Consider the following 10,760-nt stretch of genomic DNA (forward strand, 5'->3'; position numbering starts at 1 on the left):
GCCCTTTTGAAAAGAAAAAATGCAAAACTCAGTAACAATAAAAAAAAATTAGAGGAATAAACAAGAATTTTTCATTCACTTTATAAAAACATTATAAACTTGAACACACGAGTTTATACTATATTTATTATATATAATACCTATTTCTCATGCATCTTTATTTTATAATTTAATATGTAAGTATTTCACATTGCATTATATTTTATACTATGAAGCAATGTAGTTCAGAAGCTTGCTGCTGCTGCTATTGCTAAGTCGCTTCAGTTGTGTCCGACTCTGTGTGACCCCATAGACAGAAGCTCACCAGGCTCCCCCGTCCCTGGGATTCTCTAGGCAAGAACACTGGAGTGGGTTGCCATTTCCTTCTCCAATGCATGAAAGTGAAAAGTGAAAGTGAAGTCGCTAAGTCGTGTCCGACTCTTAGCGACCCCATGGACTGCAGCCTACCAGGCTCCTCCGTCCATGGGATTTTCCAGGCAAGAGTACTGGAATGGGGTGCCATCGCCTTCTCCAGTTCAGAAGCTTAGTAGTGCTTAATTGTTCTTAGTAGGCTTCAAGTAAATAATCTTTGGTAGTCTACAGTAATGCAGGTTTGTAGAACTGGGCACCATTTGCATGAAAGCAGTCACATTTCGGATTTCACGGTCTCTCCCTGGCTCTTCCCTCGAGGAGGCCTTGGACCATCTCTCCCTGAGTAACAGCAGTGTAGGCACTTTGTGCATGAACCATTTTTGTTGGAAAATGACGCCTAAGCATAGGGGTGCTCTCATTGGTAGAAAATAGACACTTATTTCTAACCACAATTTTTCTTTTCACTTCCTCTAAGGGCATGGCAACCCACTCCAGTATTCTTGCCTGGAGAATCCCATGGGTAGAGAAACCTGGTGGGCTATAGTCCCCAGGATTGCAAAGAGTTGGACACGACTGAGCAACTAATACTTAAGGCAATGATCTCTTTACAGACCCCAAAGTGCTTTTTCCCAACCAATGATCTTAGGGTAGTGGAGAGACCTGAGCACCGAGAAGACAGACTTATTTTGCCAACTTCTTCCTCCAAAGCCAAGACACAATCCCTCCCCCCAGGTTGGGGGAGTGCCTTCCAGTTAGGATCTAGAGCGCGGAGTCAGAAGAAAGGCGCAGAGAAACAGAGTTTGAAGAAAGACCAAACCATGTTCACCAGGTTGTGCTGGTGGTAAAGAACACACCTACCAATGCAGGAGATGTAACAGACGTGGGTTCAATCTCCGGGTCTGGCAGATCCCCTGGAGGAGGGCATGGCAACTCAATCTAGTATTCTTGCCTAGGAAATCCCATGGACAGAGGAGCCTGGTGGGCTACGGTCCATAGGGTCACAAAGAGTTAGACACAACTGAAGTGACTTAGTATGAGGCACAGAGAGAAAAAGACAAGATGAATGAAGGCAATAGATGCAGGCTCAGAGGCCACCTCCCATCATAGTAGAAGCCAGCATCAGGGAACAATCAACCATTATAATCTTTCAATGAGTAAAGCTGATCCCCACGGTCCACAGACACACAGAGCATAGCAAATAGAACTGCATTTAAGCGCTTCCATCCTGAGTGCCTGGCAAACTTCTACTTCCTTTCTGTTCTTTTCCTTCTAGAATTCATTTTGGATGCAGATACATTCTCTTAGATACAACAAAATCTCTAATAAAAAGTTTGGGAGGGCTCCCAACCCTGTTAACTTTAAAAGAAACATCAGTGTAAAGGAATGTTTCTTTTAAATTTTCTCTAAAATTGGGGGTCTTTGGAAGGAAAGTTATGACCAACCTAGATAGCATATTAAAAAGCAGAGATATTACTTTGCCAATAAAGGTCCGTCTAGTCAAGGTTAGATTCCAGAGACTGGATGCACTCCTCTGCAGGTGGATGCCCTGAGCTGGTAATCAAGCACAGCTCTTCTTGGGGACATGGAGAGGAGCGTGGGAAAGGTAGATGTGGAGGAGCTAGAGGAAGCATTGGGGTTGGGAGGGCCATGAGCCACCATAAGGGAGTGTGTTCAAGCAGCATGTGAATGGCAGGCACCCTCGATGGCCTTGTCCCCATGCGAAGCCCTGGGGGAGGGCACCAAGAAGCCAGCAGAGGTGGGCCCTGCCCACATTAGTGAGGCCATATGAATGAGGTCAGAGGGCACATGAAGGGCTGGATAGGGGAATCTCAGGACTCAGTCCTGCTGGAGGACATGTGACCTGGTGAGGAAACGCATGAGAACGAGGTTAACAGCGGGCACACTGGTCAGTACAGATCATAGAGAATATGCTGCCATTCACTTAAACAACTTAGACATCCAGGGACCCTTTGCATCAAGGCTGGGCACAGATTTATTTCCTCAAGTGAAAAACATGACCTGCATGTTGACTTCAGGGGCTAGTTTTTTCTGTACTACCAAAGTATAAATATCAGAAAAAATTTAAGTGAGATCATTAAGACAAAGGAACCTGAACCTCTGGTACCACTCAACATGCAAGCATCTCAAGGCCAGGTCTCCTGGGTCTCTGTCCCAGGCCTCGGTTGGTCCCTGAAACAGCTCAGTCAGTCTACACCTGGCCCCACCTCCCCCCACCCCCACCACTCCACCTTGGCCCCTGCCCCTTGCACACCCCAGGGTTCTCTTTGCTGTATACAGTGCTGCCCATCAGCCTGCTCCCCTTCAGAGGGTCCCATCATACATCCTCCAGAGGCCTGTCCTGGCTCCTCAGGAAGCACCCTGGCAGAGACCAAGGTATTTCCTAAGCTGGGCATCATTCTGGTTTTTGCTGTCTTCCATGGTAGCTAAACATCTCTCTGTGTGAAATTAAAAGATCTGATGAATTCTCCCTCACCTTTTATATTCTACAAGGAGTGGGCAATGTCCCTGTGCTCTGGAGACCTCGGTGAACTTGGTCTGGTCTTGCCCACACACAAATGGAAATGCCTAGATGGAACCAAGGCCAGTGGAAAGGGTTTGGCCAAGCCCCAAAGAAAATAAGACAATTCGACCCCAAGGAGGCAGACAGTCCTGATTCCGGGCACACAAGGTAAACGCCGAATGGAAATCCAACTGCTGCAGAGAGTGATTGCTCAGATGGAGCAAATGTGCTGTGAAACCAGCCCTTGGAAAGTCATCTGGAGCTCATCTCGGTGAAATCCAAAAACAATAACTGACTCCCCAGCCGCCCCAGAGGGACCTTCAGGAGCTCCCCTCATCAGAAGCCCGGAAAGCCTCGGCAGGGGCGAAGCCCTGGGTCTCTGACTCTGCCCTTGTTTATTTACAAACCTGCTTTTCTTTCCCACCTCAGTTCAGCCCTCAGCTTTGCCCCCTGGGGAGCCCAGGGCATCTATCATACCTCTCACTGGGCAGGCGCAGACACACGCATTAAAGAGACAGTTAACTCCCTGGCTGCCTCCCCAGCCCCGGCAAAGAGATTCTCATGCATGCCCCCGAAGTATTCCTGCTCGTGAATGATAGAAGGTGGGCAGACCCAAGACCCTCCTGGGGCCACTGCAACAAAAGTCAGAGGGGAGGAGAACCTGAAGGGAGTTGCTCACATTTCCTAGAGAAGAGAACAACCCTTCAGGTTGGGCTTTGCCCATCAAGTGCATACCCTAAAATATCAGAGAAGTGGCTCTGGTCCCTGATCCCTATTTCATCCTTGTAAAGTGGCCTGAACTCATCTACATTCCTAGAGGCACCAGAAGTGACCCCAGGAAAGTCTGCCACCCCCTCAGCCAGGTCCCCACCAGCCACCCTGCCAGGAGGGCACAGCACAGTGACTGTGACTGCTCCTACAAATGAGGCAGAGCTCTGCGGAATTTAGGGGTTAGTTGCCTTGTGATGGACAGGGTTTTAATATTCACAAAAAGCAGAGCAAAATGGGGGACTTTCCTGAGGACCAATAGCTCCTGCCCCCAAAGCTGGCATCTACCCCTGACACCCTCCTAGAGCTCAGAGCCAGTCCCCTCTGGGTCTGTGATCTCACTTGGAAAATTCAGACAGTTGGGCTGGAGCAAAGAAGTTGGAGGGAGTCATGGGAAGGAGCGGGAGAATGTTTGTAAGCTGCTTAGCAGATGAAAGTGACAATGTGTCAAAATTTCCAAGCTGGTTTCCAAACATTCTGTTAATGGGTCTTCCAGAAGCCCGTCTCCGAACAATCTGAAAGACATTTGGTTCCCAACTTTTTCTGCCACAACATACGAGATGATGACATTCATGTGGGCAATACACTCCCTGGACCAACCCAAGGTTGTGCCCAGTTCCCAGAACCTGGCCATCCCCCACCCTCCCCATCCACCCACAAAAACAAACTGGGATAACAATAAGTGTGAGGGGCATTATTATGGGGCAATCAAGAAGCCACTGTAGCTAAAAAGAAGTTAGTGAACAAATCATTTATACGCTTGATACTGCACCAGAAGGGGCAGATGACAGTTGTCCACACGCAGTCTCACCTGGACCATGACTGGAGAAGGAGACCTGGGACCAGCACCCAGTTTCTTGAGGGTTTGTATTGGACCTTGAGCAGCAGGCCTGGCCACCCTGTTTTCAGGGCCTGGCGTGGGGGACTGGCCATCACTCCATACCAGCACATCCAGCCTTTCAGAAGCAGTTCCTGGGGCTGGTGTGGCCTGACACATGAGCAACTTAGCTTTCTACAGCCCCACGCTGTGGCCTGAGAACTTCCACGTCTGGCAGAAGTTGGGGTGACTAAAGTCTATTTACACCATCACAATGATCATGCTTATGATCTCACGGCCCAAAAGAAGGCACAAGACCTGGCTCCTGGGTCGTTTAAGAGAGTGGGTGAGGCTGAGGGAGATGGGGAAACAACACCCGTGAGAATTCCCAGCAAATGGGGTGGAAGGACTCTCTCAGCATCTAGGATCTGCTTCCTTTGTTCCACATCTTGGGCCTCCAACAAGCTGGTAACTTCTATCCCATTCTGTTCTGCTCCCAACAGAGAATGCTGCTGAAAGTACATGTTTCAGGGCTGTGAACTGAAGCACGAGCATCACTCCCCACCAGACGCTGTTCTCAAACAACGGCCAGAGGTTCTGGTGAACTGTCATCTAGAAGGCAGCTGCCCACACCATCTGAGGCCAGCACTCTCTCAAGGACAGAATTGCACATAAGTGCAACTGAAACTGGAATGGATGTTCCTCAGAAAGTCTAAATATGGGTCCTTCCCTCTCTTTTAAACATTTCCTCAGTTGTGACTGCAGCCATGAAATTAAAAGACACTTGCTCCATGGAAGAAAAACTTTGACATACTAGACAGCATACTAAAAAGCAGAGACATCACTTTGCAGACAAAGCTACGTTTTTTTTCAGTAGTCATGTATGGATGTGAGAGTTGGACCGTAAAGAAGGCTGAGAGTACAAGAATTGATGCTTTCAAATTGTGGCGCTGGAGAAGACTCTTAAGAATCCCTTGGACAACAAGGCGGTCAAACCAGTCAATCCTAATATTGAAGTTAGCCCTGAATATTCATTGGAAGAACTAATGCTGAAGCTGAGTACTCTGACCACCTGATGAAAAAGCCAACTCACTGGAAAAGACCCTGATGCTGGGAAAGATTGAAGGCAGGAGGAGAAGGGGACAACAGAGGATGAGATGGTTGGATGGCATCACTGAATCAACGGACATGAGTTTGAGCAAGCTCAGGAGACACTCAAGGACAGGGAAAACAGGCGTGCTATAGTCCATGGGGTCACAAAGAGTGGGACCTGACTCAGCGACCGAACACAACAAGTCCTCTGAGCAGAAATCCTGGCATTTGTGCACTAAATGAAAACCTACATACCTCAGGCATTAACAAGGGCTTGTAAAGAGTCTCACTCCTTTTTGTGGTATAAGTCCCTTGTCGCTTCAGTTTGAGAGGAATTACTGAGTGGACAATAGTGATCCAAAGGCTCCGCCTGTCTGATTTGCAGCATCTGGTTCCTGGCCCTGTCATGTACTGACCTTGGGCAAGGGCATCATCACTGTCATCTTGGTTTCATTCTCATTTATCCCACATTAACCACATTCAGGTGTCCTTAACTCATAGAGCTATTCTTCTTTGAGCAGACGGAAAAGAAACAAATACAGAAACATTGAATGTCGGCTCCAGGACCCTAAGGAATTTTGTCAGTTGTGTCTCCCCAACTCTAGAAGGCAGCTTGGTATATAATATAGGCTCAATAAATAGATATGTTGATAATCATGGAAAACTGTCAGGACTGTAAGTATTATGTGTGTGTGTGCTTAATTGCTCAGTCATGTCTGACTCATTGCAACCCCATGGACTGTAGCCTTCGAGGCTCCTCTGTCCATGGGAATTCTCCAGGCAAGAATACTGGAGTGGGTTGCCATGCCCTTCTCCAGGGGTTCTTCCTGACCCAGGGATTGAACCCAGGTCTCCTGCATTGCAAGCGAATTCTACCCTCAGTCACCAGGAAAGCCCAGTTAAAGTGTGCTGAGATAGAGGGGCTGACATGGAAGGACTGTGATATTAATAACTTGTGGTTTGTGCACACAGGACTGCTCACAACAGATCAACACACAATTGCTCCATGGTAAGTGTCATCAGTTTGCTAGGGCTGCTGCAGCAAAGTCCTACAGACTGGGTAGCTTAGGCAGAAGTTGGTTATTTCACAGCTCTGGAGGCTGGAAGATCACAGTGTTGGCAGGGCTACTTCTGTCTGAGGACTCTGAGAGAAGATCTGTCCCAGGCTCACTCCTTGGGTTGCAGACAGCCATATGCTGCCTGAGTCTCTGCTCACCATCCTCTCTCTATGCACGACTCTGTGTCCAAATTTCTCTGTCTTATAAGCACACCAGTCCTATTGGACTAGGGCCCACTTAAAAGACTTCACTTTGGCTTTATTACCTTTGTAAAGATCCTGTCTCCACATAAACTCATGCTCTGAGGTGCTGCAAGTTAAAACTTTAACATATGAATTTGGGGGTGGGCACAATTCAATCCATAAGTATGTGTTTAATAAATATTAGCTGTTATTAATAATGACAGTAAAATCAACAATAGGAAAAAGTAGAAACCAAAACAAAATCATTAATAATAAAATCAAAATTAAGGGACTTCCCTGGTGGGCCAGGGGCTAAGACTCTACACTCCCAATGCAGGGGCCCAGGTTCAATCCCTCATCAGAGAACTAGATCCCATACGTTGCAGCTGAGAGTTCACATACCACAACTAAAGATCTTGCATGCCGCAATTAAGACCCGGCACAGCCAAATAAATAAATAATTTTTTTTTAAGTCAAAATTGTTGACTCTTCAATTCATAATCTCGACCATGTGGAGATTCCTTAAAAAACTAAGAATAAAACCACCATCAGATCAGATCAGATCAGATCAGTCACTCAGACGTGTCCGACTCTTTGCAACCCCAAGAATCGCAGCACACCAGGCCTCCCTGTCCATCACCAACTCCCAGAGTTCACTCAGACTCACATCCATCGAGTCAGTGATGCCATCCAGCCATCTCATCCTCTGTTGTCCCCTTCTCCTCTTGCCCCCAATCCCTCCCAGCATCAGAGTCTTTTCCAATGAGTCAACTCTTCACATGAGGTGGCCAAAGTACTGGAGTTTCAGCTTTAGCATCATTCCTTCCAAAGAAATCCCAGGGCTGATCTCCTTCAGAATGGACTGGTTGGATCTCCTTGCAGTCCAAGGGAGTCTCAAGAGTCTTCTCCAACACCACAGTTCAAAGGCATCAATTCTTTGGCACTCAGCCTTCTTCACAGACCAACTCTCACATCCATACATGACCACAGGAAAAACCATAGCCTTGACTAGATGGACCTTTGTTGGCAAAGTAATGTCTCTGCTTTTGAATATGCTATCTAGGTTGGTCATAACTTTCCTTCCAAGGAGTAAGCGTCTTTTAATTTCATGGCTGCAGTCACCATCTGCAGTGATTTTGGAGCCCAGAAAAATAAAGTCTGACACTGTTTCTCCATCTATTTCCCATGAAGTGATGGGACCGGATGCCATGATCTTCGTTTTCTGAATGTTGAGCTTTAAGCCAACTCTTTCACTCTCCACTTTCACTTTCATCAAGAGGCTTTTGAGTTCCTCTTCACTTTCTGCCATAAGGGTGGTGTCATCTGCATATCTGAGCTTATTGATATTTCTCCCGGCAATCTTGATTCCAGCTTGTGTTTCTTCCAGTCCAGCGTTTCTCATGATGTACTCTGCATAGAAGTTAAATAAACAGGGTGACAATATACAGCCTTGACGTACTCCTTTTCCTATTTGGAACCAGTCTGTTGTTCCATGTCCAGTTCTAACTGTTGCTTCCTGACCTGCATACAAATTTCTCTAGAGGCAGATCAGGTGGTCTGGTATTCCCATCTCTTTCAGAATTTTCCACAGTTTATTGTGATGCACACAAAGGCTTTGGCATAGTCAATAAAGCAGAAATAGATGTTTTTCTGGAACTCTCTTGCTTTTTCCATGATCCAGCGGATGTTGGCAATTTGATCTCTGGTTCCTTTGCCTTTTCTAAAAGCAGCTTGAACATCAGGAAGTTCATGGTTCGCATATTGCTGAAGCCTGGTTTGGAGAATTTTGAGCATTACTTTACTAGCATGTGAGATGCCTGCAATTGTGCGGTAGTTTGAGCATTCTTTGGCATTGCCTTTCTTTGGGATTGGAATGAAAACTGACCTTTTCCAGTCCTGTGGCCACTGCTCAGTTTTCCAAATTTGCTGGCATATTGAGTGCAGCACTTTCAAAGCATCATCTTTCAGGATTTAGAATAGCTCAATTGGAATTCTATCACCTCCACTAGCTTTGTTTGTAGTGATGTTTTCTAAGGCCCACTTGACTTCACATTCCAGGATGTCTGGCTCTAGGTCAGTGAAAACCACCATATGACCCAACAATCCCACTATAGGCATATACCCTGAGGAAACCAAAGTTGAAAAAGACACATGTACCTCAATGTTCACCGCAGCACTATTCACAATAGCTGCAACATGGAAGCAACCTAGATGTCCATCGACAGATGAACGGATAAAGACACTGTGACCCATATATACAATGGTGTATCGCTCAGCCATCAAAAGGACCACATTTGAGTCAGTTCTAATGAGGTGGATGAACCTAGAGCCTATTGTACAGAGTGAAGTAAGTCAGAAAGTGAAAAACAAATATTGCATATTAATGCATACATATGGAATCTAGAAAGACGGTACTGATGAACCTATTTGCAGGGCAGCAAGCAGACACAGACAGAGAGAACAGACTTATGGACACGGGTGGGCAGGGAGGAGAGGGTTGGATGTATGGAGAGAGTAACATGGAAACATACACATTACCATATGTAAAACAGCCAATGAGAATTCACTGTGTGACTCAGGGAACTTAAAATGGGGCTCTGTAACAACCTAAGGGGTGGAATGGGAAGGAGGCAGGAAGGAGGTTCAAGAGGGAGGGGACATAGGCATACTGATGGCTGATTCATGTTGATATTTGGCAGACACCAACACAATATTGTAGCGCAATTATCTTTCAGTTAAAAATAAATGAATTTAATGATAAAATGAATTTAATGATAAAATTTTAATGATAAAATGATAAAATTTAATGGATTTAATGATAAAAATTTAATGGGCTCTTTATCGGTCTTGGACTTCCCATGCTAATGCTTTATCTGGTTTTCTAGCCTTCACTCCTTTCCAGACAGTTTCCCCAACTTCCCCCAGGTTATCCCTGGCACCTCAGCTCAGGCTGTGCTCCTCCTGGAAAGCACTTTGTTCTCCTCTCTGTTTACCCGACTTAAACTCATCCTCAGACTCCTAGCTCTAGGCTCTGCTCAAAGGGGGTTTCCTAAGCTGGTTTGTCAGTCAGTGTCCCAGCGCACTGAAGGGAGCTCTGAAGAATAAAACTATTTTCAGAGGTGTGAGGAGGCTGATGGAAACCAAATAGGGACCACAGGGGCCCATGACAGCAGGAAGCCACACCATCCTGCACCTCCCAGAAGCTACGGCTTTAGAAGAATCAGCCAAACCAGAATCAAAGTTGACAAAACAGGGGTACAAGATGGGGAGGAAACAGGGAGACTAGATCCCAGACCTCACTTTCCTTCGGCCCCCGTCTCCTGTCTGTGGTCCCACCAGCCCAAGTGGAAGAGGAGGGCCAAGACCAGGTAATGCAGGCTCTGGCGGTCAGTCCCAAGCACCCAGTAGGGAAGAGAATGCCCCTGGGCATGAGTAGGGGCAGAGAGAACTGTCAGCACACATGCTGGCCCTGTCCATCTTACCCTCCTCTGAACCCACATGGCAGTTTTTATCTGGACCACCTATGTGACCTATAGCCAAACAAAGCCTCCCTGGCTGGTGATCTCACTTTCTGAGTGTGTGGCTGTTGCTATGGTTAGAGGACAAGCCCCAAAACAAAGAGCATGTCAGATGCTTCCTCTGTCCCCTCCCTGCTCCCCACTCCCTTCCTCGCCCACCCCCAACCCACCATGCTGAGTACAGAGCTGGGCTGTAGTACGTGCTTAGTAAATCAAGAGCTGAATACAAGCTGGGGTTTGGGAGACAAGCGTGGGTGGGATCCATACAAATACATATTGAAAAATCACCGGCTCTGGAAGAACAATTGTCAGGCCCATTTCCTGCTGCAGATGGAGCCAGGAGACGCTCAGGGCTTGGCAACCTGACAGCTGAGGAGCAGCCAGGGAATTTAGCAGGAGACAGAGAAAATGAGCCCTGCGGGTCTGGCCCAGCCCCATCAAAAGCAGACTCAA

This window comes from Bos grunniens, chromosome 10 (genome assembly GCF_055505025.1).
Source record: "Bos grunniens cultivar Pamir isolate PY7600 chromosome 10, Bosgru_T2T1.0, whole genome shotgun sequence".
NCBI lineage: Eukaryota > Metazoa > Chordata > Mammalia > Artiodactyla > Bovidae > Bos > Bos grunniens.